The sequence below is a fragment of the Chiloscyllium punctatum genome, chromosome 12 (genome assembly GCF_047496795.1).
Source record: "Chiloscyllium punctatum isolate Juve2018m chromosome 12, sChiPun1.3, whole genome shotgun sequence".
NCBI classification, from domain to species: domain Eukaryota; kingdom Metazoa; phylum Chordata; class Chondrichthyes; order Orectolobiformes; family Hemiscylliidae; genus Chiloscyllium; species Chiloscyllium punctatum.
This window is the reverse complement of record NC_092750.1, coordinates 45,806,830-45,833,787: the sequence shown is the minus strand read 5'-3', so window position 1 is coordinate 45,833,787 and position 26,958 is coordinate 45,806,830. Positions and strand designations below refer to the sequence as shown.

Genomic DNA, 26,958 nt, shown 5'->3' with positions numbered 1-26,958 from the left:
GCCCCCGGATTGCTGAAATATATGAAACTTAACATGAATTGGAGAGCTATAATTTAAAATTTATTATGGATTCCTGAAAAGCTAAGCTGATTTCTATTAGATGTCGCAGTGAATTGCTATTATATAATATTGATTTTAAGTCTGGGTATCATTTCATGTGTCTGTAATTACCTTGCAAGCATGAGGGAATTGTACATCAAGCAGATGAGGTACTCGACAAAGTCCTATATAATATTGAAAGTAATCTAGTTACCAGGAACTTTTGCTTCACCTACTAAAAGAAATTCGAGTTTGGAAATTAGACTTAAGAAAAAGAGCAAATAGGGAATGATTAACCCATTCATGGTATAGTTAGCTATTAACTATTATAGTATATAGCAGTGTAAAAGAAATACTTGATTTACATAGCATTCTTCAAATTACAGCATCTTAAGTGTTTTCTAGCTGACAAAATACTTTTGAAGAATTATCAATATTATAATGCAAAAAATACGGCAGTCGATTTGCAAAGAGTAAGCGCACAGAAACAGCAATCTGATAGTGATCTGAGATTATTGTGCGATATTGAGAACTAACTATTGACCAGGATATAGGAGATAATTCTCCAACTTTGCTTCAAGATAGTGCCATGCAGTGGTTTGCACCCATCCAAGCAGGGCAAGGGAGTCTAGCATAATATCTCGTCCAGGAGACAAGGCCTCCAACACTGCAGCACCTCCTTAGTACAAGGGTGGATCATTGTGCTCAAAACCTGGAGTGGAAATTGAACTCAGTAACAGGGTGGAAATTGAACTCACTGAGCCACAGCTGATGCTCTGAAATGTAACCAGAAATACAATGGGCGAAATAAAAAATCCCCCCAAAAGCTCAAAGCCCAATGGACATGGATATTTTAGAAATTGAACGTGATTCATGCTTAGTGTCTCCTCTGAACAACTGCCTATTTGCGCAATCCATGAGATTCAAAGTTGTTCTTAAAAGCATTATTGCAAAGCTAAAATAATTGCACCTGTATTTCTTTTCCAATAAAACCACTATTGCCCTTAAGGCTTACTGACTGTCTACTCTGTCTCATTTTCCACAAGAGGAGATTATCTGATCGATTTAAAAATGCTATATTAATATGACACTTGCTTATATAGAGACCACTTTATGATGCTGTGCAGATACACTCAAGCATCTAGCTGTGGTACATTCCTCAGTGTACAAATTCAGAAGATTATTAATTGCCTATGATTGTCTTCTTTCAGCCAAAGATATTGCTAAATGAATGATGGCATGAACATATTCATTTTTAAAAAAGGATTACCTCTAGCTTTTGAGGAGAAATTGACCACTTTCAAACTGACAGATTTGTCACAAAACAGCTGAAACATTAAGTTTCTTTTTCCATTAGATTTACAGTATGTGATGCCATGCTTGATTCTTTGTTTCAGAACAAGCGAAGGTCTGAAAATACTGATTGTATGAGCTAATCAACTATTAATATTTACACAGCATGATTTTTGTGACACTTTTTATTCTTTCCTGAGATGTGGGCATTGTTGGCACAGTTAACATTTGCTGCCATATTAATTACTCTTGAACGAAGTGACTTGCTAAGCCATTTGAGACAGTGAGAGAGCAGTGAAGAGTCAATCACATTGCTGTGCGTCTGGGGTCATATAAAGGCCTTTATTTTGCTAAAAACATTAAAAACAGATGGCTTTTATAACAATTGACAGTAGTTTCATGGCACTATTGCTAAGACAAGCTTATGTTTCAGATTTAATTTTAGTTAATTGAATTTAAATTACACATGCTACTGTAATGGGATTTCTAACCACTTTCCGAGAGCGTTAGTCTTGCTCTCTCAGATTACTTGCCCAGTGACATTGCCAGTATATCCCTGCTTCTGCTGCTATCCCATTCCCCTGTCACGGACCCTCCCTCTATAACTTAGTGGTAAACAAATCTGAGTAAGGGAAATAAATGGTATCAGTCTTCAGCTTTTAGAATATTTAAAATGCTAGCGTGTGGAATATTTAATTGCAAAGAGGCTGCCACTAAGGGAGGGGGTATAAAGGCAATGGAAACACAATCTTTTCTTGAGAGTTGACACTAATTAAAAACACTTTTTCATGAGCTCTCTGATTGAAAGAAACCACTGAATTGTTAATGCATAAGCATTTCTTGGGAAATGTAGAAGGGATTTTCTGAGCAACTATTTTATTACAATTCATGAAGGACATGATAAATAAAGACAATGCTAAACTCAGAGGAAATATTACACATCTGGAATATTAGACTAATTGTAGAAAACAGGTATGTGCATGAGCGAAGCAACATTTTCAGCTTGAGAGTACTAGTGAAAGCGATTTTTGTTACATTATAGAATTAGCACCTAAAAGGATTACTGACATCACATGATAAGCTCTACCCATTATTATATAAAGGACCATTCCAGGAAAGAACTAACTGGTATGTGTTTGGGTTTGAACCAATTTAGTTTCTGATTCTGCATGTTTCCTATACTGTGTGAGAACATTTTAATAGTTGTAATGGGAACATTTTCTTAATTTGAGCCAGATGTCTCACAAGAGGCAATCATGTACCTTATTCGATATAATGTAACTAGCTATTAAATAATATGTAATAAACCATTTACTATTAATCAATATCAAACTTATCTTTTGCTTCAGATGTTGTCTAAGCATCCTTCCCCACTTGCTATCTGTAGCTTGACTAATACTATTAGGAAGGACTGGGGGTAGTAAGTCCATACAAGATATCCTAGGTCATATCAACATTGAACAATTTTGACAACAGTGAAGACTTTACCAAGAGTAAGAATGTTCTGCAAGATAAATGAAGAACTTCCATTGATATCCCTCCTTTCATAATGTTAGGTTGTCTCCAAAAATGTAACTTACAAAGTAACAGCTCTTTTGAATCATAGTCACTATCATAAAGTAGGACATGGGCCAATTTGTGCGCAACAAGATGTTGCATACAGCAACAGGAGAAATGATCACATTATTTGTCAGGATAGAAATGATTGAGTGATAAATATAAACCAGGGCATCATGAAACTCTCCTGCTCCTCTGAAAATATCTTTGTCCACTTGAAAGAATAGACAGAACCTTGGTTTATCACTTCAACAGAAAGATGACACTTCTGGTTGTGTCAGATTCCCTGTCTAGTGCACCAATATTTCAATCTAGATTTGGTGCTCAAATCCCTGAGTGGACCTTGAATCCCAAGACTATGACATAAAGGTTTTATCACTGAGCCAAGGTTGATGTTATAAATGATTCAAATAAATACATTTACAGCACAGGGGCTCAGTGGTTAGCACTGCTGCCTCACAGTGCCAGGGACCAAGGTTCAGTCCAGCCTCAGGTGACTGTCTGTGTGGAGTTTGCACATTCTCCCCATGTCTGTGTGGGTTTTCTCCCACAGTCCAAAGATGTGTAAGTTAGGTGAATTGACCATGCTAAATTGCCCACGGTGTGCAGGGATGTGTCAGCTGGGTGCATTAGTCAGGGGAAATGTAAGTAATAGGGGAATGGGTCTGGGTGGGTTACTCTTTGGAGGGTCGGTGTGGACTTGTTGGGCCGAAAGGCCTGCTTCCACATTGTAGGGATTCAAGGTCATTTTCAAGAAAATTGTATATTTTTATGGAATATGATTGGAAAATTGCACAACTTAACAATGAAGATTATTTACAGATGAGAGGAGCCTTTCCCACTTGCTACTTGTTCAGTTCCTCAAGTTAAACATTTTCTATACAAAATTTGTGATCTTTATTTCTCATGCTGTGTAAAACAGTTTTATCTCAGAATAACTGATATTTGGAAATGTACAATTGCTCAGAAGTGCAAACTTAAATAGAGCCTCATTAATTAAAAAGTTCTGAGGTATAGTTTGTGTAATGTTACATTAGGTGCAGGATAAAAAAATGAGGCCACTGTTCCAACAGACAATTGATCATTTATCACATAAAGTACACCATGTTCAATTTAATATCTCTTTTAAATAATTTGCATTATTTTGTACCTTGAAAAATATTCTTACTTGTTGCATTGTTTTAACTATTCTCCTTTAATGGAATTTGACTGAATGGAGAAGTAAAGGGAAAAATTAGGGCAATTCAACATCAATGATAACTACATGCATTTATTTGTCACCTTTAACATAGTAAAACGATCTAAGGAACTTTATTAGAATGTGATCAATCAATATGAGCAATGTAAGAAGACATTAGGATAGGTGAATAGATGTTTATTCAGAAAGACAGAGACATGGAGAGATCTGAGGAAAGAGTTGGAGAATTTGGGATATAAACAGTTGAAGGCTTAACCAATGGAAAAAGATAAAGTATTTAGAAATGTAGAAGAGGCCAGAATTGAGTTGTCACGTGGAATTCTTGGCCAGTTGTGGGGCTGAAAGACATTAGATTCATAACGAAACGACCACTGAGCAATTCTCCTAGTGTCGCTCCCCCAGGTTTTACTCGCATTGTTGGAATTTTCCCTTTTCAAATAATAAATCCATTCCCTTTTGAATGCAATGGAAGAATCTGCCTTCACCGCGCTGTCAGGTAGCTCATTATAAATCTTATTGCTTGCAGCATAACAAGTTCCTTTTGTCGTGTCACCTTTGCTTTTTTAGCGAATTATCTTAAAACTGTGTCTTGAGTTTGATTCTTCCACCAGTGAATACAAGTTTCTCCATCAATTCTTTTGTTTCCCGTATGAATTTGAATATCTCGATTAAATTTCCTCTCAAACTTCTTTTCTCCAGGAAAACAGGCCCAGCTTCTCCTTTCAGTTTATGTAACTGAAGTTCTCATCCGTGGAACCATTCTTGTAAATCTTTTTTATAATGACGTCACATCCTGCTGAAGTGTGGTGCCCAGAACTGTTGGGACGAAATCTATGTTTTTGTACTCTTATGCCAAATTCATAAATCTAAAGTTCCCAATGCATTAATAATCACTCTCAAAACCTGTGCTTCAATGATTTGTGTATGCGTACCCCAGATCTTTCTGCTCCTGCATCGCCTTTTAGAATTGTATCCTTTATGTTACATTGCCACTCAATATTCGGCCTTATGAAAATGAATCACTTGACATTTCACCGCATTAAATTTCATTGGTCACTTGTTTGCACACATCACTAACCTATATACTTTTGAAATTCTACACTATCCTTCTCATGGTTGACAAAGTTAACATGTCACCCACAAAGTATAGATAATTAATACATATCAGAAACAGTAAGGTTCTAACACTAATCGCTGGGGGATTTCCACTATAAACCTTTCTCCAGTCTGAAAAACAGCTGTTTGCTACTATTCCATGTTTCCTGTCACTCTGTTAATTTTGTATGCATGTTGCTACTGCCCCTTTAATTCCATGAATGATAACTTTGCTCAGAGATCTGTTATGTGACATACAAAGAGTAAAAACCATAAGCGATTTAATAAAATATCCCAAGATATTTCACAGGTGTATAATAGACCAAAGCTGGGGACATTGATATGACAGTAAAAACTAATTAATGTTCTAATAAGAGCCTTAACAGAGGGGATATGTGCAAAAATTTAAGCTGGCATTTCCAGACCTCAAAGCCTTGACTGCTGAAGGCATAGCAGCATATGGTCAGAGAAGGGAATTAAACCTTCCCAAAGACATCTTGAAGGGCTTGTTGGATAGGAGGAGGTTGCAGAGAAGGGAAGGAGAGAAGGAATGAGACCTTGGACAGATTTGAATACAAAGATTAGAATTTTAAATTCAAGGCATCAGTAAAGAAGAGTGAATTTAGGTAACTGGCCACAGGAACAACATATCAGTGGGACTTCATTCAGTTTAATATCTTAAGCTTACATAAGGTAGAAAATATTAAATTGGTTTGGATAGCATGAGAATAATGTCATTCAGAGATAATAAAAACATGAACAAAGGTTTTGGTGACAGCCGAGCAGAGGAAGGGCTGCAGGTTTGGAAAGATGTGAAGTAGATGGTCTTTGTGATGAAATGGTATGGGATCAGAAGTCAACTTAGGGCCAATAAGGCATTAAGACTGCAAACTGTGTGGATCAACCTCAGATGGAAGAATAGATTTAATCACATGGAAACAGAGTTAATGGTGGCAGTCAGATTAGATTACCTACAGTGTGGAAACAGGTCCTTCGGCCCAACAAGTTCACACCGACCCTCCGAAGAGTAGCCCACCTAGACCCATTTCCCTCTGACTAATGCACCTAACACTATGGGCAACTTAGCATGGCCAATTCACCTGAGCTGCACATCTTTGGATGGTAGTTTTGAAGCTCCAAATGTTTAATTGGAGGAAATTAAGATTAATCTAGCACCTGATATTGGATAAAGAGACAGACAATACAAGTTCAGTGAAAGGTAAAGTGGTAGATCTAGCTGTTACTAGCATGCGTATGGAATCTCAGATCATTTCCTTAAATTAGCACTGGGTTTTGCACAGTACCTGAGTCGACATGAAATGGCCAAGAAATGTGCTATCCCCTGTGTTGGGTAAGGCTAAATGAAAATGCATCTGTCACACATGCTGAAAATAGATGCCACGTGCAGGGGGGAAACCATTCTGTAAAAGTTCAAACATGAAATTGTGACAAAATTGGAGAGATCTGCGATCAAGGGGTATCGGGTGGTTAAAGAAGCATAGTAGATTGTCTGGACAGTGATGAGGTAGCTTGTTTGGGTGGAGCATGTGATGGCAACATAATTGAAATGGTAGGGTCGATATCTGAAGAAAGGGAACTATTTAGCACAGAGATAAAGAAATGGACTAGCCAACAGTTTAGTCACAATAGGGTTACAATAGTCAAATGTGGGTTACATGAACAAGGTGACTGGGAAATAGTTTGAGGAAAGATGTGAGAAAAATGTTACTCATAAAGCATTTTGTATTTTATGGTTTTAACTGAACTATATTTCCTTGCATTGGTCTGAGGTTGGAAGTGCTTCCTGTGTGGGTCTGAAGGTGACCTTGTGCAGCTAGCAGCAAATCTGAACTCATTTAGATCTTTGTCCTCAGTTCTTGATGCTATTCTCACAAGATGCATTATTTTGGCATCACTTAGAAGCAGCGTATATATCAAACCTGCATGTGTCAAATGCTATTGACATCAAATACCTTTCATTGGGCCCTGAGCTTCAATGTGTCTTTTGAGTGTTTCACCCAAGAAAGCAGGCTGTCACTGATGATTTTTCGATTTGATAAAGCATGGGGTATAATGAGAAAGGAGGCTATAGTGAGCAGTCAGTAACATCCAGTCTTACTAATGTTAAAACTCTGAAAATTATGTTGTGTCATATTATGAGTAGCTGGAAATGGGTATCCAGTCCATGCTTCTGAGACTTTGTAGCTCTTTAAGTCTTCATTTTTGGTTCATAATAGCAGAACAGCAACACAAAATATGAAAGTATAATTCCAGCTGAGAAGCAATATTAATGGAACAATATTATAATTGAAAGATACAGCCAATTATTATATCAGAAGTAAATATAAACTTTTCCTGTTTTAAATAATGAGGGCAAAAAGAACACATAAAGTGTTGAATCTCACATTGATTGGCTAAATGTCAGTTTCATGTCTCAAGGTCTAGTGAAATCTCTTTCCACGTCATGCCAAGCCCACCTTATTAACTATCTAGCCTACCCCTACAGCGCCCATCTATCAGAGTGCTAGCTGCAATCTACTCACCATATCTGGAACAGGTTGTCACTGCAAGGATATCCTGGAATGGACTGACTCCATTGACTTTGGTGCCATCTGTAAAAAGCCATTGTGCAGCCATTGCCCTGTAGAGTTCTTAACGTTCGATGTAGTGGGCAGAGACTTGGACATCGTGGTGGACTGAATGGTGAAGTGATGGGATGTCTTCTTCTTCAGGACTGGCAGCAGAGGCTACAACATCAGACCATGTCAGCCTGGTCTCATGTTGACACCCTGGTCAGTACAATCTCAACCATCTGGAGGAATGACCTGTGATGCAGGATGAAGGTCAATGGCACTCTCCACTTGGCCAGCATAAGTGCCATCATTTTCCCTCCAACAGTTCAGATTCACTCTATCTGTGCTACTGCACCCTCTTCCCATTCAGGCTTATGCTCTACCTCTCTCACAATTACCTGCAATCTTTACCCTGAATGTTCTCATCCACCTAAGCCCTGATGGCACTAACCCTGCCTGCCTTCTGCACTGCCTACTAACTCAGTCAAGACTCATCCCCACCTGCACCAAGAGTAAGAACTCTGTCATCCAGATTTTATCTCCCTTAATATCTGCCTCTGTCTCAGTTCAGTGGAGCTGAAAAACCCACAATGGAGCACAAAGTGTCAATATGGTTGGTGTGTTGCCCAACGTTCATCATCTCACCCCTCATGAGAAGAAAAACTTGACTCTGACTTCCCGAGCGGCTGACTCATTGTGTCCATACCCCTGTACTGATATCAGAGGCTGCCATTGCCTTGTTGTTTTAGGACCTCCAATCTCCCTTGAATTGACTGAGGATCACTGACAACCTTGACAAGTTGTGTATCTGTGTTAAATGGCAACACAATATAGCAGTACTGAGAGCTTGGTATCTCTAGCTAAGGGGCAAGGTACAAAAAGGCAATGCAAGGCATAGATGCTGTGAACATGCAGGTCGGCTCAAAGCGAGAGAGAACTAGGAGACCAAGTAAACAACCTAAAAATGCAACCCTTTCTAGTCCATGAGCTAGGCATGTGTACCTAAGTGCAAAAGATCCTTGCAGCAGCATTACGACAATAGTTGCTGTTGGATTATTAAGCATATTAATCATTTTAAACATAGTCAGAAAAAAATGATTGTGGCTTTACATTTCAGAGAGTAACACTGTTTTGGATGATGCATTACAGACCAATCTGGTACAGACTGGTAAACTTGCATGTTCAGCTTTTTTCTAAATTCATTCACAGAATGTGGGCATTGCTAGCTGAACCGCCATTTATTACCCATCTCTCATTCCCTTGAGAAGGTAATGGTCAGCTGTCTTCTTCAACTGCTGCAGTCCATTTGGTGTAGATTTACTGACACAGTTCAATACTCAAGAAACAGTGAAGAATTAGCAAATCATTAAAATGAGTGGAGGGAAATTTGCAGGTTAGGATGTTCCCATATATCTGATACTCTTATGCTTTTGATGGCAGTGGTCATGCTTTGGAAGGTGCTCTCTAAGGAGCTTTGATCAATTTCTGCTATACATTTTGTAAAAGGCAGATTCTGCTAATACTGAGCATTGGTGGTGGAGAGAGTGAATGTTTGAGAACCTGGTGCCAATGAAGAGGATTGCTTTGTTCTGAATAGTGTTAAACTTCTTGAATGTTTTGGAGTTGCACTCATCCAGGCAAGTGAGAAATGTTCAATATTCAATTACACTCCTGATTTGTGTCTTATTGATGCTGGGCATGCTTGAGGATTCAGGGAGTGAGACTGCAGGATTTCTAAACTCTGACCTGGTCTCATAGCCGCATTATTTATTTGGCTAGTCCAGCTCTTGGTCAATGGTAATCCTCAGTATGTTAATATTGGGGGATACAGGCATAGCTATTCCTTTTAACGTCAAGGGGCGATTTGCCTGTCATCGCCTGTCACTTAAGTGGTGTAAATGTTACCTGCAACTGCCAGCCTAAGACTGGATATAGTCCTGTCTTATTGACCTGACTGGACATGGACTGTTTCAGTACCTGAGTGGTCGTGAATGGTGTTGAGTATTGTTTAACCATCATCGAAGATTCCCATACTGTCACCTTGTGATGGAGCAAAGGTCATTGATGAAGCATTTGAAGATGGTAGATCCTAGTAAGCATGAATTAAAAGCGCAACATTTGCAGCTTTAAGTGTACTAACATACATTTGAGGATCACTTCTTAAGGAACAAGGAATTCATTTTAAAATCCAAGTGAGGTTATCAGCTATATCTGAGGTGGTGTTAAATTTGCTAATTAGTTAGACGCAATGGAACCTGGAAACTGGGACCTTGTTTAAGCAACTGAGTCAGTTGTCAAAGCAAAGGTTGGAGACATTAGGGATCTTGTGGAACTCCACAGCTGTCACATGTTAAAATTGGTGTGATTGTGATGACATACAGCATGGCTCATAGGCATGCAGTGAAGTTTCTACCATGTGAATTAAACAACCAAAAACCCTTAATTTTCCAATGTTATGCTCATATAATTTACATGTACAAAACTAATGCTCCTTCTTTTGAATTTACCTGCAAAATTAGGAACATGAAAGAAATAAAGATAATGAGTTTCAAAACAAGACAAATTTGAATTAACTACAAAACAAAAACAAAAGGCAATAGTTGATAATTGATGTAGATTTGGAGATGTAATGTTATAACCCTCATTGGTGTGATAATGCACCCATGATCACAAAAGAATGTCCCTTGAAGGGAGGTAAGTGATGATGTTATTTAGGGGAGGCCATGACCGAGTGGTATTATCACTGGACTGTTAATCCATACACCCATGTCATGTTCTGAGGACCTGGGTTTAAATCCCACCAGATGGTGGAATATGAATTCAATGAAAAAAAAATGAAATTAAGAGTCAAATGATGACTTGAAGCCACAGTCCATTGTCAGAAGAAAAAACCCATTTGGTTCATTAATGTCCTTTAGGGATGGAAGCTGCAATCCCTAGCTGATCTGGCCTGGACGTGACTCCGGAACCACAGCAAAGTAATTGAATCTCAACTTCCCCCTGGGTAGTTAGGGATGGGCAACGAATGTTGGCTTTGCCAGAGATACTCAAAATCCCATGAATGACTTTTTTTAAAAATCACTGTGTACTAATGTCATGTGATATATTTTATAAAGGTATCAGCATCATCTGGAATATCTACTGTTGCATTTTGTTCTTCATCAGTTCATAAAGTAGTTTGAGTCAGGATCATCAAAATGTCTGAGATAGGATTGTGATGTATTTAATTGCTTTGTGAATAAATCTTCTGATATCTGATTTTGCTAAAAATTTAGTCTCAGTGTTCATGTTACCAGAGTTAACATAATAATGACAGAGAACATTTCATCGACAACCAAGATAAGTAGCCAGGAAATTGAAATTGCATCTTAATTGATGTTGCTGCCTAAGAAAAGAAGCATTGGTTATTTATTGACCCCAAGGTGGAGTTGCTTTTAGATTGAAAAGCTTTTATTTCTCCCTCTGGCTTGGTTCCAGCTCCCTCCAAGATACTAACGTATAACTTCAAACCTGCTGCCTCCTGCAGTCATTCAACTTTTCTAACATGTTCACACACTGTGTGATCAGGAAACACTGTGACAGCACAGGTAAATCCTTTAAACACAAGCTCAAGATAGTAAACCTGGAGAGTCTGTGATTGGAGCAACAGCAGCAGCAGGAGCTCTTTCACACATAACTCTGCAGTCATTTCCTGCTCTCAACAACCATCATAACAGACAGACCAGGCAAGGCTGTTCTTGGGCAGTTTTGTGAGTCCTGGCGAGCTTTCAGTTCTGAATTTTTTAAAAAGCTGACAGTTTATTGCTGCACTCCAAATCTTGCCAGCCAAGATGACCATCTGGTGGTTATGTTAGCCATTTTCATTCAATCTTGAGCACAAGTACATGCGCAAAAATTTTGTTCTTTTCATGAAGGTGAATTAACTTGTGAATGATCTGATATTTTCATCTTTATTCTCTGTTTGTGGCCATTGCTGGTGCCTTTGTTGACCATCCCTAATGATCTTAAAGTGGTGTCACTGGCCATCTTCTTAGTGGTTTAATTTACTTCAGAGAGATGAATCAGATATGTTGGTTTGTGACTGAAATCAACTGCAGACCAGAGAGTATATGGACTGTATATTTCCTTCTATATACTTAACTGGTTAAGTTTTAATGGCAATCGCACAGCTTCTACAGACATAATTATTTGTTTTCCAAACTTTCTTTAGAATCCAGGGCTATTTGCCTGGTAACATAATCATTACATTTCTGTACCCTGATTGTGACTATTCAGGTACATTTCTCTGTTATACAGCAATTTCTCAATTATGAACTGGTGTCATCACATCTACTGGTAATGCAGTCATATTTGGGAAGATGAAATAGATACATAAGCAACAAACCAAATCATAGAGTTTCTATAGTTACATTCCTGAATTATCCAACAAGATCCAGGGCAAAGTGGATCAAGTGTCTTTAAAGTAAGTTGATGGAGTCACTTAAGCGAATGATTGCCCTGTGCAATGATTCCAGACCAGAGCGCCAATGTAATGTTACAAACTGCCGAGGGACTAGTAACATTTTTAAAATAAACAAAGTGTGAGATCCCTCTCACTAAGAGACTAAAGCCAAAAAATTCCACAGTATTAAACAACCATAAATAATTTATTCAATGATGTTAGATGTTAGAACCAATTGTCTCTTATCTCAAGAGGGTTGGAATATTGTCTCTTATCTCAAGAGGGTTGGAATATAAAAGCAGAGATGTACTACTAAGACTTTATAAAGCTCTGGTTAGGCCCCATTTGGAGTACTGTGTCCAGTTTTGTTCCCCACACCTCAGGAAGGACATACTGGCACTGGAACGTGTCCAGCGGAGATTCACACGGATGATCCCTGGAATGACAGGTCTAGCATATGAGGAACGGCTGAGGATACTGGGATTGTATTCGTTGGAGTTTAGAAGATTAAGGGGAGACTTAATAGAGACGTACAAAATAATACATGGCTTGGAAAAGGTGGATGCTAGGAAATTGTTTCCGTTAGACGAGGAGACTAGGACCCGTGGACACAGCCTTAGAATTAGACGGGGTCATTTCAGAACAGAAATGCGGAGACATTTCTTCAGCCAGAGAGTGGTGGGCCTGTGGAATTCATTGCCACGGAGTGCAGTGGAAGCTGGGACGCTAAATGTCTTCAAGGCCGAGATTGATAGATTCTTGTTGTCTAGAGGAATTAAGGGCTACGGGGAGAACGCTGGTAAGGGGAGCTGAAATGCGCATCAGCCATGATTGAATGGTGGAGTGGACTCGATGGGCCGAATGGCCTTACTTCCACTCCTATGTCTTATGGTCTTATAATACAATCCATAACACATAATACAATCCACAACTTAGATTCTAAATCTGAATTAATATGATGTAATTATGTATAACAGAATCCCTTGGAGCACATTAATTAGCAAATGCAGTAAAGACAGGTCTCATTAGTTTCTCAGCAACTCGCTCACACTCCACCCACCGCTGCCACTGCCCCTGAATTAATTACACGATGTGTATTCAAATCTCATTGAAACCTTGCAAGGAATTCCACTTTTTCTCTTTCAAAGACTTAGTTTGAGAACCTCTTCAAAGGCCACTCCATCATGGATACTCTCAACCATTTTCCAGTCATTCACTTTCTTGTCTTGTGTCTACACTCCGCTGGATCCTTAAAAGCACACTCCAGTGTTTATTCACAGACGTAACTCAAGCTTTTCACGACTTGCTTCACCAAACGAAGATTGCTTTTTTTCAAATCTGTCTCCTTGGAATTCCCGATATAAAAACAATGACTGCAGATGCTGGAAACCAGACTCTGGATGAGTGGTGCTGGAAGAGCACAGCAGTTCAGGCAGCATCCAAAGAGCAGCGAAAGCGACGTTTCGGGCAAAAGCCCTTCATCAGGAATAAAGGCAGTGAGCCTGAATCGTGGAAACATAAGCTAGAGGAGGGTGGGGGTGGGGAGAAAGTAGCATAGAGTACAATGGGTGAGTGGGAGAGGGGATGAAGGTGATAAGTCAGGGAGGAGAGGGTGGAGTGGATAGGTGGAAAAGGAGATAGGCAGGTCAGACAAGTCCGGACAAGTCATGGGGACAGAGCTGAGCTGGAAGTTTGGAACTAGGGTGAGGTGGGGGAAGGGGAAATGAGGAAACTGTTGAAGTCCACATTGATGCCCTGGGGTTGAAGTGTTCCGAGGCGGAAGATGAGGCATTCTTCCTCCAGACGTCTGGTGGTGAGAGAGTGGCGGTGAAGGAGGCCCAGGACCTCCACGTCCTCGGCAGAGTGGGAGGGGGAGTTGAAATGTTGGGCCACGGGGCGGTGTGGTTGATTGGTGTGGGTGTCCCAGAGATGTTCCCTAAAGCGCTCTGCTAGGAGGCGCCCAGTCTCCCCAATGTAGAGGAGACCGCATCGGGAGCAACGGATACAATAAATGATATTAGTGGATGTGCAAGTAAAACTTTGATGGATGTAGAAGGCTCCTTTAGGGCCTTGGATAGAGGTGAGGGAGGAGGTGTGGGCGCAGGTTTTACAGTTCCTGCGGTGGCAGGGGAAAGTGCCAGGTCGGAGGGTGGGTTGTAGGGAGGCGTGGACCTGACCAGGTAGTCGCGGAGGGAACGGTCTTTGCAGAAGGCGGAAAGGGGTGGGGAGGGAAATATATCCCTGGTGGTGGGGTCTGTTTGGAGGTGGCGGAAATGTCGGCGGATGATTTGGTTTATGCGAAGGTTGGTAGGGTGGAAGGTGAGCACCAGGGGCGTTCTGTCCTTGTTACGGTTGGTGGGGTGGGGTCTGAGGGCGGAGGTGCGGAATGTGGACGAAATGCGTTGGAGAGCATCTTTAACCACGTGGGAAGGGAAATTGCGGTATCTAAAGAAGGAGGCCATCTGGTGTGTTCTGTGGTGGAACTGGTCCTCCTGGGAGCAGATCCGGTGGAGGCAGTGGAATTGGGAATACGGGATGGCATTTTTGCAAGAGGTAGGGTGGGAAGAGGTGTAATCCAGGTCGCTGTGGGAGTCGGTGGGTTTGTAAAAAATGTCAGTGTCAAGTCGGTCGTCATTAATGGAGATGGAGAGGTCCAGGAAGGGGAGGGAGGTGTCAGAGATGGTCTTCCGTATCCATCTCCATCTCCCCTTCCTTGGAATTCCTGTACATCCTATGTGTTCAGAGCTATCCGATTACTTTTGGGACTACTCCATTAACACCAGCCGGGCAGAACCACTGGCCTTCTCGTAGTATAGGTATTTCTCCTATAATGCTGTAGTTGCATTCCAGTGAAACCTTGCTTAATAGAAAATCGCTTAATATAAATATTAACATAAATACTTGCCTATGGGAAAAGTGGGGTTAGGGGAAGACCAGCAAAAAAATATCATTCATGATCGCTCAAAAATCTAACACAAGGTATAACACACCCTGAATGAAGGCTAAAATTATATTTATTAACAAAAGAAAAATAAATTTAATGCAGAACATTTACAAAGTGTAAGAAAGCAACTCCCTGTACAGTACCTCTCACAGAAAGCTGCTCACATTGCGCATGTGCAGAATGGGGCAGAGGTTTCGGTGCTGACATCAGTGCATGCAGAGAATGAAGCCCGCGAACCGATCCCCGCTGGAATCGCGCTATTGTAAACAGAGTTAAGTGCTCTTAAATATACTGTTCCTTTTGTTCTTCAGTGACATTACAGGCAAATTGCACAGCTGGAACATGCATTATCCAAGAGTTACTTGCAGTACTTTTCTGCATGGACCCTCCTGCTGGTAAGCTCTCCTTTCTCTCTGTCTCTCTCCATCTCACTCTCACGCACTGACCCCAAATGCTTGTAACCCTTGAACTGTTTGGAAACCTTACAATAATCTTCACCTTTTTCTCGGCAGCAGTACATTTAAAAATCAGCAGTGGAACTCAAATGTAGTTAATGCAGGAACACTAAGTTTCCTTCAATAGTACAATGTTCACAGTACAAATGTGTAGAGCAAGGAAATAAAGGAATGCACACATACCAAACTTAAAAATCGACAGCTGATCCAAACTTATGACAATAGATTGATGGATCAATGTCATGGTTCGTAACCTTCACTTTTTAAGAGGAGGAAAACAGATACGTTTAAATAGATACTGAATTTGTTGGGACAAAGTGAGCTGAGGTCACTTATTATTCTGGGCTGCTTTGTTCCTGGTCGTGTAAACTCCCCTGCTGGGAAGAGGGAAACTAAATTATTAATGAGTCAGCTCCATCCATTGCATCTTGCCATTACATGCTGATCTGGTCAGTGGAAAATAAGATTGTCAGAGTGACTTCTACCTGTCAGCTTTAAGTGAACAAAAAAACGTTAATTATTTAGAGCTATGACCATACATGAATTAGGATTTCTAACCTGCCTGCCTTCTTCAATTTGTAGGAGCTTTCTGTGAGTATGAATATAGAATCAGTCAGCCAATCAGAAGGAAATTCTTGCCTCATTACCCCTTGCACATTTTGTGGCTTTTCCTGAAGACAAGAAATCACTCATGCTCCTCCCCGGTTTGTTATACATTTCCCTTGTCATGTGCTTTGCTTTCATGGCAGGACTTTGAAGCATCCCAGAAAATTCTTCCATATTCTCCACAATGGAGCCTTTTTTGCCCTAGCATGAACACCACTAAGCAGTTTCCATTCAGGCATGACATTTATATCTTACTTGCCCTGATTGGGGAGTGTGTAATGTGATGGTGGGCAGGACTAAACTGTAAGGATGGGGTTGAAGAATCAGGATGAGCACTGACGTTTTGTAATTTGAGGCAATGTCAGGTATCAAGAGTGGTAGGAAATGGTTTGGGAGGTGGGGAGCCTCATGCCCAGGTTGAGCCTGGGACACGTGGTGCTCAGTATGACCTCCATGGCCCTTAATGATCTCTCTATTCCTGAATGAGACCTAAGAATAGAATGCCTGTGACCACACCCAGAATGGGCAAAGTCAGTGTTTCTTTCCTCGACCAAAATGCAAGCTCAACCTCTGAGTGATGCGAGGCCATTCAAGGGGCCATGCAGTTGCAGAGTACATGTTAAAGTCATTCTGTGAAATATATATAATGCACCACTGTGTGGGGTGCATACGCTTTCTCAAGGAAACTTGACCATGTCAATGGTCCTTTCACATTCAAGATAGACATCTCTGTGCTGCAGGAGTAATCCCAGGAGATCTTAAGGCAAATATGGGCCACCAACCACAAAGCTAATTGTTGTGACACAGAAACAGACAGCCAAATCAAATCAACCTTCCTATCTCTGTATTTGCAACACAGTAGATTGCTTACAGTGTGGAAATAGGCCCTTCGGCCCAACAAGTCCACACCGACCCTCCGAAGAGCAACGCACCCAGACCCATTACATTTACCCCTTCACCTAACACTACAGGCAATTTAGCATTGCCAATTCAACTAACCTGCACATTTTTGGACTGTGGGAGGAAACCGGAGCACCCAGAGGAAACCCACGCAGACACAGGGAGAATGTGCAAACTCCACACAGACTGTTGCCTGAGGCAGGAATTTAACCCGGGTCTCTGGCACTGTGAGGCAGCAGTGCTAACCATTGTGCCACCGTGAGAGACTCTCAAAGTTAACCACAATGCTTCCCAACCAATCTTTCTGAATAACCAGGATCAGACTTTGTGAATGACCAACACTAGACAACAGGTTTATAGCTTAAGCAAAAGATTTAACAATTTATTATCAATGCATTAGCTTTAGCAGAACAAAGTTAAGCCACAATGTAATTGAATAAATGTCTAAGATTAGAAACAAGAAACAGCCTGCAATTAACTTTCAGGCCTTGCCTCAAAATTAAATATCAGCTTGTTTATTATGTTTTTCAAAAAACAAGCTGCTGCTCACCATTCAAAGGTCACCTTCAGCTCACAGCTCACAGTTCAAAAACAAAAATAATAATTAAAAAAATGAAAAATCAGCGTGAATTCTAACATGATGTAAGATTTCATAGGGTACATAGGGGCACGATTTCCTCTCAACATGAACTGTAAGTATTTTGTAATATGCAATCATGCCTTTCATGGGTGATATGGGGCTGGGAGGAAAACAGTTTGCTACTGTCTAGCATTTGTAATTTGATATTGTCTCTTTAACACAACTGATAGTGCTTTCAGCTCAATAAGGTCCAATTTCAAAGTTCCATGTACAGTGGAACCTCGATTATCCGAATACCAATTATCCAAAAATCAGATTATCCAAAGGACATCTCAAGGTCCCGACAGAAACATTACATACATCCAAGATGTGTGTCCAACACTGATTGTGTCTTTTGTTTACAGTGATTGAAAGAACAGTCCTGGACTGATGGGAGCGCAGACACTGTCTCTAAATGACTGACCTCCCACTCTCTGTCTCTCTCTTCCCACACTTTCCCTGGAATTTTACACAGGCGTGTACCCTATAACCCCCTTCGCCAGATAATCACTCTAACATTGTCCTGTACAGGGCAAAGGTGGAACCTGTCAAAAAGCTACAGTAAAACGTTGTGCGTGTGTTTGCTCTGTTTGGAGACTCACCTCCCAAAAGGCAGTAGCAGCAGCAGCAGTCTTGTTGGTGTCCAGTCCAGCTGCCCTGGAGACGGGGTGGTGGAGTGTGGGTGGAGGCAGAAAGGGGTCGCGCGGGGGGTGGGGGTGGTGGCTGAGGGTGGATACGATGGGTAGGCAGGTGCTTAAACAACTATGGGGATTGGAATGTACAGATGCATGTGCAAGGATGTTTCCTTTGTGCCACCAATGAGATATGAGAGGCATTGTTTGTGGTTTTTGTGCCAACTCAGACTGCTGATGCTTGGCAGGTTGCATGCCTGGGTGTCAAAGATAGTGTCAAGGTTAGGGATCCCAGGATATCCTGGCAATACTGACAACTTCCACCTACGATGGGTGGGAGAATCCAGCTAGCATTAGACAAGAGGGGTCCCACAGTGGCACAGTAGCTAGAAATGAGGTGAGTTAGGGACAATAGTGTGAAAAAACTTGCTAGGTCTCACCCTTCATGAAACTCAACAAACCAGACACTTAGCTGATTTCAGGTTCAGCCCTGTGAGGCTATTTCCAGAAAGGGAAAAAGCAGCCAGCTTTTCTTTTCCAGTTAAGCCAAACAGAATCATCTATCATAGTAATTGTTGGCTTTTTAAATACTTGTTGATTGAGTGTCTGGTGCACACTAGTGACCGAGGGCAGTAAAATGATATCTCAGAACAATCAAGAGGAAAGAAAGCCATAAGGGAACCACCTGGAATTTTAAAAAAAAATAACCATTGCACAAAGCAGCACTGAACTATTATTGGGTTACAGTACATATAGGAATGCTTGCCTCTGAAGTAGGAAACCTGAAAGTTAAGTAGTCAGTTATTGAATAGAAGTCCAATAATGGATGAACTGCAATTCCCTATTGGAAGATATGACTGAAATGAAAGGGTAGTTGGATGGATGTCAAACCATCTCCTTTTTCATTACAACCTTACTTCAGATCAAGGGCTAGAAGGAACACTGAAGTGATTTAGTGTGATGAACATTTTGACTTTAGTACACATGAATTTTTCTTGATAGTCGTTATGATTCCAATGGGGAAACCACAGCCCTAAAGAACTAAATTTTCTGAATGACCTTCCCATCCAACAAAAATTGCCAACAAACTTTCACTGTTTGAAATCTCAACATAAATCAGTGCTAAGCAAATTAGATATGAATTAACAAACAAATAATGCTTCAAATAAAAAGATGAATTAGAACTTGAACAATCAAAGCAGGCAGTTCTTCAATAATGCGATGGTTGCATTCTTACATTTATGCCCAAATTATGGAAAAATCACTTTAGAAACGGTGCTTGAAGTTTTAGCGATGTAATTGCATTCCAGTCAACACATTTTAAAAGTTTGTGCTTTAGAAACAGCTTCTTCAATTCATTGATCGTATTACAGCAAATTCACATTAACAAAACGCGCATCATAGCAGAATGACCTGTATCTAAAACAGCCATAAGCATTTCCCTGCAACATATATGGCATTATGTAAATATGCAGTATGTTGTTCTTCTTTCATGCATGGTAAGTTAGAATTCCTTCCTGACAACAGCTTTCACCTTCCAAGTTTACAGACTTGCTGCTTCGCCAGTTTCCTCATTTCCCCTCCACTCACCTTACCTCAGTTCCAGCCTTCCAGCTCAGCGCTGTCCTCATGACCTGTCCTACCTGCCAATCACCCTTCCCACCTATCCACTCCACCCTCCTCTCTGACCTATCACCTCCATCCCCACCCCCATTCACCTATTGTACTCTTTGCTACATTCTCCCAGCCCCACCCCACCCCCATTTATCTCTCCACCCTGGAGGCTCCCTGCCTCTATTCCTAATGAAGGGCTTTTGCCCAAAATGTCGATTTTCCTGCTGCCTGACCTGCTGTGCTTTTCCAGCATCACTCTGATCTAAACTCTGGTTTCCAGCATCTGCAGTCCTCACTTGTGCCTTATCATGAATAATGCATACTACTATGAAGCCTCTCCTCCTCCGTTCATTACAGCCCTGAAGGTGTAGTTTCCTAGAATTCTTTTTTGTAACTGACCAACCAACAAACCCCGCACTGTGAATTGGCCACTTATGGTAAACTTTCAACTATTCAACATCTCTGAGTTATTCCCACAGCCTTCTAGACTTTGTAACTTTTTAGCCAACTCTCACAGTGCCACCAAGAGCTCCTCTCATTTATGTCCAACTTGGCTTTGTATTTGTCAACTTTAGCTTGTTAACTTTCTTCCTGTTGTACTGGAGAATCAAGAGTCACAGTTTATGTGGACCAGTATTATTGTACAAGACAATTACAAATCCCCGCCCCCCCCCATAATAGAAGCAAACACTTAAAAAGCCTCATTCAAACATCCTTTTAAAAAATGACAGATTTCATAACCATTTTAAAGAAGCTACATTTTTTTTCTCACACTGCTGCTTCTGAGCAAAAGGTCATCACAGGGGACACTTTGATTTTATTCAGCAGAAATTACCAAATACTTCAGGAAATAAAACACCAACAGTAATGAGCTGGACTTACTATTATATGCAGCATGCAAAATAAGTGCAAGACTAATTATGTCAGTGAGCGATGAAGGAAATAATGAAATATAGAGTATTGGCATTGCTGTTATCTGAAGTTACAGGTAAGGCAGGAAGTTGTTTAAAAATTATATGGATTTAAATAAAAGATGTGTAAACAATTGAAAGGCAATCAATTAGAAAGGCGTAAGGAATACAGAGGAACTTCGATTATCTGAAGGACATGGGTGGGAATTATTTCATTTGATTAATCGAATTCCGGATCATCGAATGCCAGATAACATAATTTAACCAAGAATCGGGACCTTGCAATCTTCCGGATCATCTGATATTCGGATAATTGAATTCCAGATAATCGAGGTTCCTCTGTATATGTGAAAAAAAATGGCTTTGTTATCTTGTAATTCACACTGAGGCTGTTACCCACCTTGTATTGTGGAAGGTGCCTGAGGCTGTTTTCAGATGGGGATTCAAGCAAAGTTGTTTAAATGATCATGACCCCACAAACCTGGCCATTTATTAAATTACAATTCTGTAGGCAAATACAATAGGAAACATGTCAAATGACAATGTTACAAATCATTGAATCACCCCATTTACCACCTTAAATATGCACTGTTGAGACATCTCAAGATGCACTGCAGTACCTCACCATAGCTCCCTAATCAGCACACCTACTGTCAGTCAGCTGCTTTGGATGCTCAGGGTCAGAGACTCCGTGACCCGACATATCTTGAGTCTGTGGTGTGAAGTCCGGTCAGTCTTACAGTTCTAGTTTAGCCAGTCCCCCGAGATTAGTGGTAAATCTGTTGGGAACTGTACAGAGATCAGTCAGGTGTCTGCACACTTATCAGTCAGCAATGCCTCTGTTGGTGAATCCAGGTGTGGGCTACAGTAGATCCAGTAATCCTATTGTTCACTGAAAGTCAAGGGAAGTGAAGAGTAACAGTCGGGAAGTAAACAGTGGGATTTGGAGGCAGTATGCTGAAATGAAGAGATGATAATAATTGTGAAGAGGACAACTCATGATTTAAAGGTGGGAGATGATATAACATGGAGAAGGTAAGGGTACTACAGGAGGGAGTGGATCATTGACTGTGACTACCCTCTTGGCTTTGATGGAGTGACAGCGCATGACTCTATTTGGCATTACTAAACTTTATGTCTGGGGCTCTGGAGGTAAAGTGGGGAGGTGAGCAGTTTAATAAATGGGTTGGATGTGAAGGTGAAATAGATCAAAGCTGCTGGAGTTAACGGGGAGCAAAAGGAAGAAAGGAGCATGAACGTTTGTGGAGTTACGTGAGAGGCTGAGCCTGTGCCCCCCAACGTGTAGAGCAGTCTGTGATGTCATCCATCCTGATCAAAATCAAAAATGTGTAACGGGAATTAAAACAACTGCCAACACACTGGAGTGAGCAGAGTCAGTGTTATTTTTCTCTGTGGGTGAGTGCTTCGCTTTTGAATGATCTAAGACCCTTCAAAGGGCAATAGCAACAAATAGACACCCACACAATCCATGCAAAGTTCATCTGTTGTCATAGACTGCTATATGTTTACCTTATACATTGACATGTTGTGCCAACTAGACATCCTGGCCCATCACAACTTAATCCTACTGACCTGTGAGGCATAGTCAATGTCTGGGAAGATTCACCCTAGTTGTCAAAGTATCAATTACCTTCTGAGGTCACATATTCCAACCCCCGCAAGGGCAGGTTAACATTTTGATCTTACTGTGCAGTTCATGCTGTTTAATAAAAGTTAAGGTTATGAAAGGATGGAAGCCTTTACAGCATAATATGCTCCTTCATTCAATTGTATGAAAGTGTTTGTGATTTTTTTAGAAGACTTGTAGCTCAGGTTGAGGTTCAGTTTATAAGTTTGCTCGCTGAGCTGGAAGGTTTGTTTTCATGACATTATGGAAAGGATGATTCTTTCTCCGATAGGATCATGTCATGCTGAGGCTGTCTAGTCTCTGTACTTTTCATTCTTGCAGTTGGACCTAAAATGACAGTCGCTCACCGAACTGATAATGAAAAGTGAACAAGACATATGAGCTGCTCACTTCACACCTTGCAACATAAATACATCGTTACCTGAGGTGCAATGATGCCTTTCTTTGACAAATGTGGGGATTACATTTGCAAGAGTATTTATCATTATTGCTGTCTATTAAATGTGCATCAAAAGGCTTGAAAAACAGACTTTTCAATCAGGGCACCAATGTGCAACATACATTTTGAGGCATTCTATTGACCTTTGTTCTGGATCTCCTACAGCTCGGTGTTTGGAGGACACTGTTCAAATGTTATTTGCAAGTGCTGTGCCTGCTAAATGATGCCATTACTGTATTTGGGTCTAAAATAAGAAGCTGCTTTGTTTCTGATCTTATCCACATTAGCTCATTGAAACAGCATCCAATAGATCCGGGCACAGAAGTCGTGGTTGTCCCTGTGGCCGCTACCGTAAAAGATCCTACACAAATGGATGGAGAACAGATGCATCCACAATCTAAGACCAGTGTCAAACCCCAGCAGATGTGGAGCAAACTCATACTATAGAACTTGCAGCCAGATATGCCTTCATGATGCAGTGAAGATACAGGAGAGTCATGGTCAATTGTCTTCCCATGAAATGCCATCCAAATGAGAGAGCAGCAGTGACTACATTCTGTCCAGAGGAGGAGTTAAGAATGCCATGTAATGCTGTCCAGTGTATCTGCAATGCTGCACTTTCTCCCACTTGGACCAATAAGGGCCATAGGAACAGTACCTTCAGCATCCTACAATGCAGCACTTTCAGCCACTGCAGTGCTGAAAGGTCTTCCTTGTTCAATATTATCTCTCCCTAACTGGCCTGAAATCTTCTGCCCAATTCCAACCCGGCAAGGGCAGGTTAACATTTTGATCTTACTGTGCAGTTCATGCTGTATAATAAAAGTTAAGGTTATGAAAGGATGGAAGCCTTTACAGCATAATGTGCTCCTTCATTCAATTGTAAGAAAGTGTTTGTGATTTTTTTTAGAAGACTTGTAGCTCAGGTTGAGGTTCAGTTTATAAGTTTGCTCGCTGAGCTGGAAGGTTTGTTTTCATGACATTATGGAAAGGATGATTCTTGCTCCGACAGGATCATGTCATGCTGAGGCTGTCTAGTCTCTGTACTTTTCATTCTTGCAGTTGGACCTAAAATGACAGTCGCTCACCGAACTGATAATGAAAAGTGAACATATATTTACAATGTGAAAATATATTGATAATGAAGTGTCACCTATGTTCCATCTTTCTACCCTCATGAGATCTTCTTCTTCTCTTCTCTCTCACTACATCTTGGTAATGTCTGCAGCTAGGGTGGGAGGACCCTGTCCTATAGAGGAGCCCATTGACATTGGAGTTTTATTTGGCCAACCCTGAGGTCATTTATGGCTTGAGAACCCAGGCATCCTGAGGGTGCCCTGCCCAAATAAGGTTCATTGTGCTTGGCTTGAACTTTCATAAGTTTGAAGGTTGCAGACTTGGTGGAGAGGGAACATTGGGCATCTGACAGGAGATTTCTGAGAGGATCTCGATATCATTCCTACTCAGCTGCCTACTGACATCGCCCAGACTCCTTGTGAGGGAGCTATTAAAATCTATCATCCCCGTCATTGATTCTGAGCACCAACTGAGTGTGGTTCTGTATACACATCCAGCAGATACCGAGGGTGCAGGACTTGGCTCTCCATAATGGCTCCTGATTTGTCCATGGAAGCAGCCAAACCTCAGCATGCCAGAATCAGCCCAGTATATATAGTCTTGGTGAACCCATCTAACCTTTGATTGTTTGCAGTGCCTCCAACAACCTACCAGCTGCTTGTGCATTTGGATGAAGTTATGAACGGCCAAGACCATGGGATCTTCTCCTGCCAGGACCTTAAGCAGGTGCCTGATTTCCATTGGAGCCATGACACTAATGTGCTCTCTAGCATGTCTTCCCAACTCTAATCCAACTAATGTACCCATCGTGGTATCAGTATCTGAGCTAGTGGAGGGTACAGCTTTGCCTTTGCAGAGTCTGTGGCTCTTCTTCAGAGGTGGTGGGAGAAGTAATGTCTAGAGGGACTGTTCTTTTCAGGGCAGAGTTTATTTAGTACTTCTATCACCAGAGTTTGCACAATAGCTTAGTGGGGCACCATAGTGCTATAAGACATACATAACGAGGTGAGCTGTGAAGAATTGCATAACTCACTAAACTCATAGGCAGAAATCCTCCATGGATTATTTGTTGACTTGGGGGTAATGCCCAATGCATTAGTCAGAATGCTGAGCTTCTGAAGTTTGAACTTCACTCGCCACCTCCACCAACATGAAAAGTGGCCTTCAATTTCACTTCTTTGAGCAGATTATGCAAAGTTCCATTTAAGCTTGCAAGAGCTCCAACTTCCATCAGAGTGTGCATTTGATGTCACCAGAATTCTGTATTTTTTGCTTAAAACTCAAGAGAAATGCTGACAACTCTGTCAACTGGTCCCTCATAGGTGTATTAACTATAGAAATCCACTTACTGCCTGCAGCTGATTGGCCTTGTTGCTAATCAACAAGAGAATCAAGGGATTTAGGACTATGGTGGGGAAGTAAGGGTTAGTAGAAGGTTAGCTACAATCTTGCTGAACAGCAAAGCAGACTTGAGGAGATTTGAGACTATTCCTGCTCCTATTTCTTGCATTCACATTGAATGTACACTGGGCAGCACGGTGGCTCAGTGGTTAGCACTGCTGTCTCACAGTGCCAGGGACCCAGGTTCAATTCCAGCCTCGGGAGACTGTGTGGAGTTTGCACATTCTCCCCGTGTCTGCGTGGGTTTCCTCTGGGTGCTCCAGTTTCCTCCCACAGTCCAAAGATGTGCAGGTCAGGTGAATTGGTCATGCTAAATTGCCTGTAGTGTTAGGTGCATTAGTTAGGGGGAATGCGTCTGAGTGGATTACTCTTCGGAGGTTCGGTGTGGACTAGTTGGGCCAAAAAGGCCTGTTTCCACACTGTAGGGGAATCTAATCTAATCTTTGTGGGCGGCACGGTGGCACAGTGGTTAGCACTGTTGCCTCACAGCGCCAGAGACCCGGGTTCAATTCCCGCCTCAGGCGACTGACTGTGTGGAGTTTGCACGTTCTCCCCGTGTCTGCGTGGGTTTCCTCCGGGTGCTCTGGTTTCCTCCCACAGTCCAAAAATGTGCAGGTCAGGTGAATTGGCGTTGCTAAATTGCCCGTAGTGTTAGGTAAGGGGTAGATGTAGGGGTATGGGTGGGTTGCGCTTCGGCGGGGCAGTGTGGACTTGTTGGGCCGAAGGGCCTGTTTCCACACTGTAAGTAATCTAATCTAATCTAATCTAATTCAAATGTACACTCTTTACCATACTTATGATGTTACTGAAATTTTATAGATTTATACTTATAGAATGAAGGCTATTATAACTTGTTCAGTCAGCTGTTTTTTGATGCATCATTGGAGTGCAATAGTTAAAATAATAATTCTGGCATTTCACATTCATGTCTGCAGCCACACACTCATTACATGTATAAAGATTCGGATATCTATGAACATCAGGAACAAGTAATGCTGAGAGACAACAATGAATTTCAGATGAGACGGACAATGACAGTTGACAGGTAATCACTCTTTGATATTTCAAACTAATATGACTACATCACAGTCAAATTATCAGGATTTGCCAACATACCTTTTTCTTTATATGCACCTTTATGCTATTTTCTGGCCATGGGTTTGATGCCTACTTATTTGTATCAAGGATATTCCTAAATGCCAGTCAGACTGTTTACTTAATTCTATTCAATTATATTTCTTTTAAGTTCTGTGTGTATTTTGTGTGGCTGCTTAGCTCAGTGGTAGAACTATAGCCTCTGGGTCTTAGATGTAGGAGCTTTTTCAAGAGCAGAACACATTGGGTTGTTGGTTTAGCTCAGTTGGCTGGATGGCTTGCTTGTGATGCAAAGTCATGCCAACAGTATGGTTCAATCCTCAAACTGGCTGAGGTCACTATGAATATCTTGCCTTCTCAACCTAACCCCTCACTCGGGATGTAGTGACCCTCAGTTATCTCTCTCTAGTGAGAGTGCAAG

The 26,958-nt window shown here is 41.2% G+C and overlaps 1 long non-coding RNA gene across 1 annotated transcript in view; it reads left to right on the top strand.

Annotated features, from left to right (window-relative positions):
* The first annotated feature begins 15,344 nt into the window (after positions 1-15,344).
* LOC140483831 (uncharacterized) overlaps positions 15,345-26,958 on the top strand; it is a 69,339-nt gene continuing 57,725 nt past the window's right edge. The window contains exons 1-2 of the long non-coding RNA XR_011962054.1: positions 15,345-15,535; positions 26,378-26,487. This is a non-coding gene — a long non-coding RNA (uncharacterized lncRNA). The remainder of the gene's footprint in view (positions 15,536-26,377; positions 26,488-26,958) is intronic.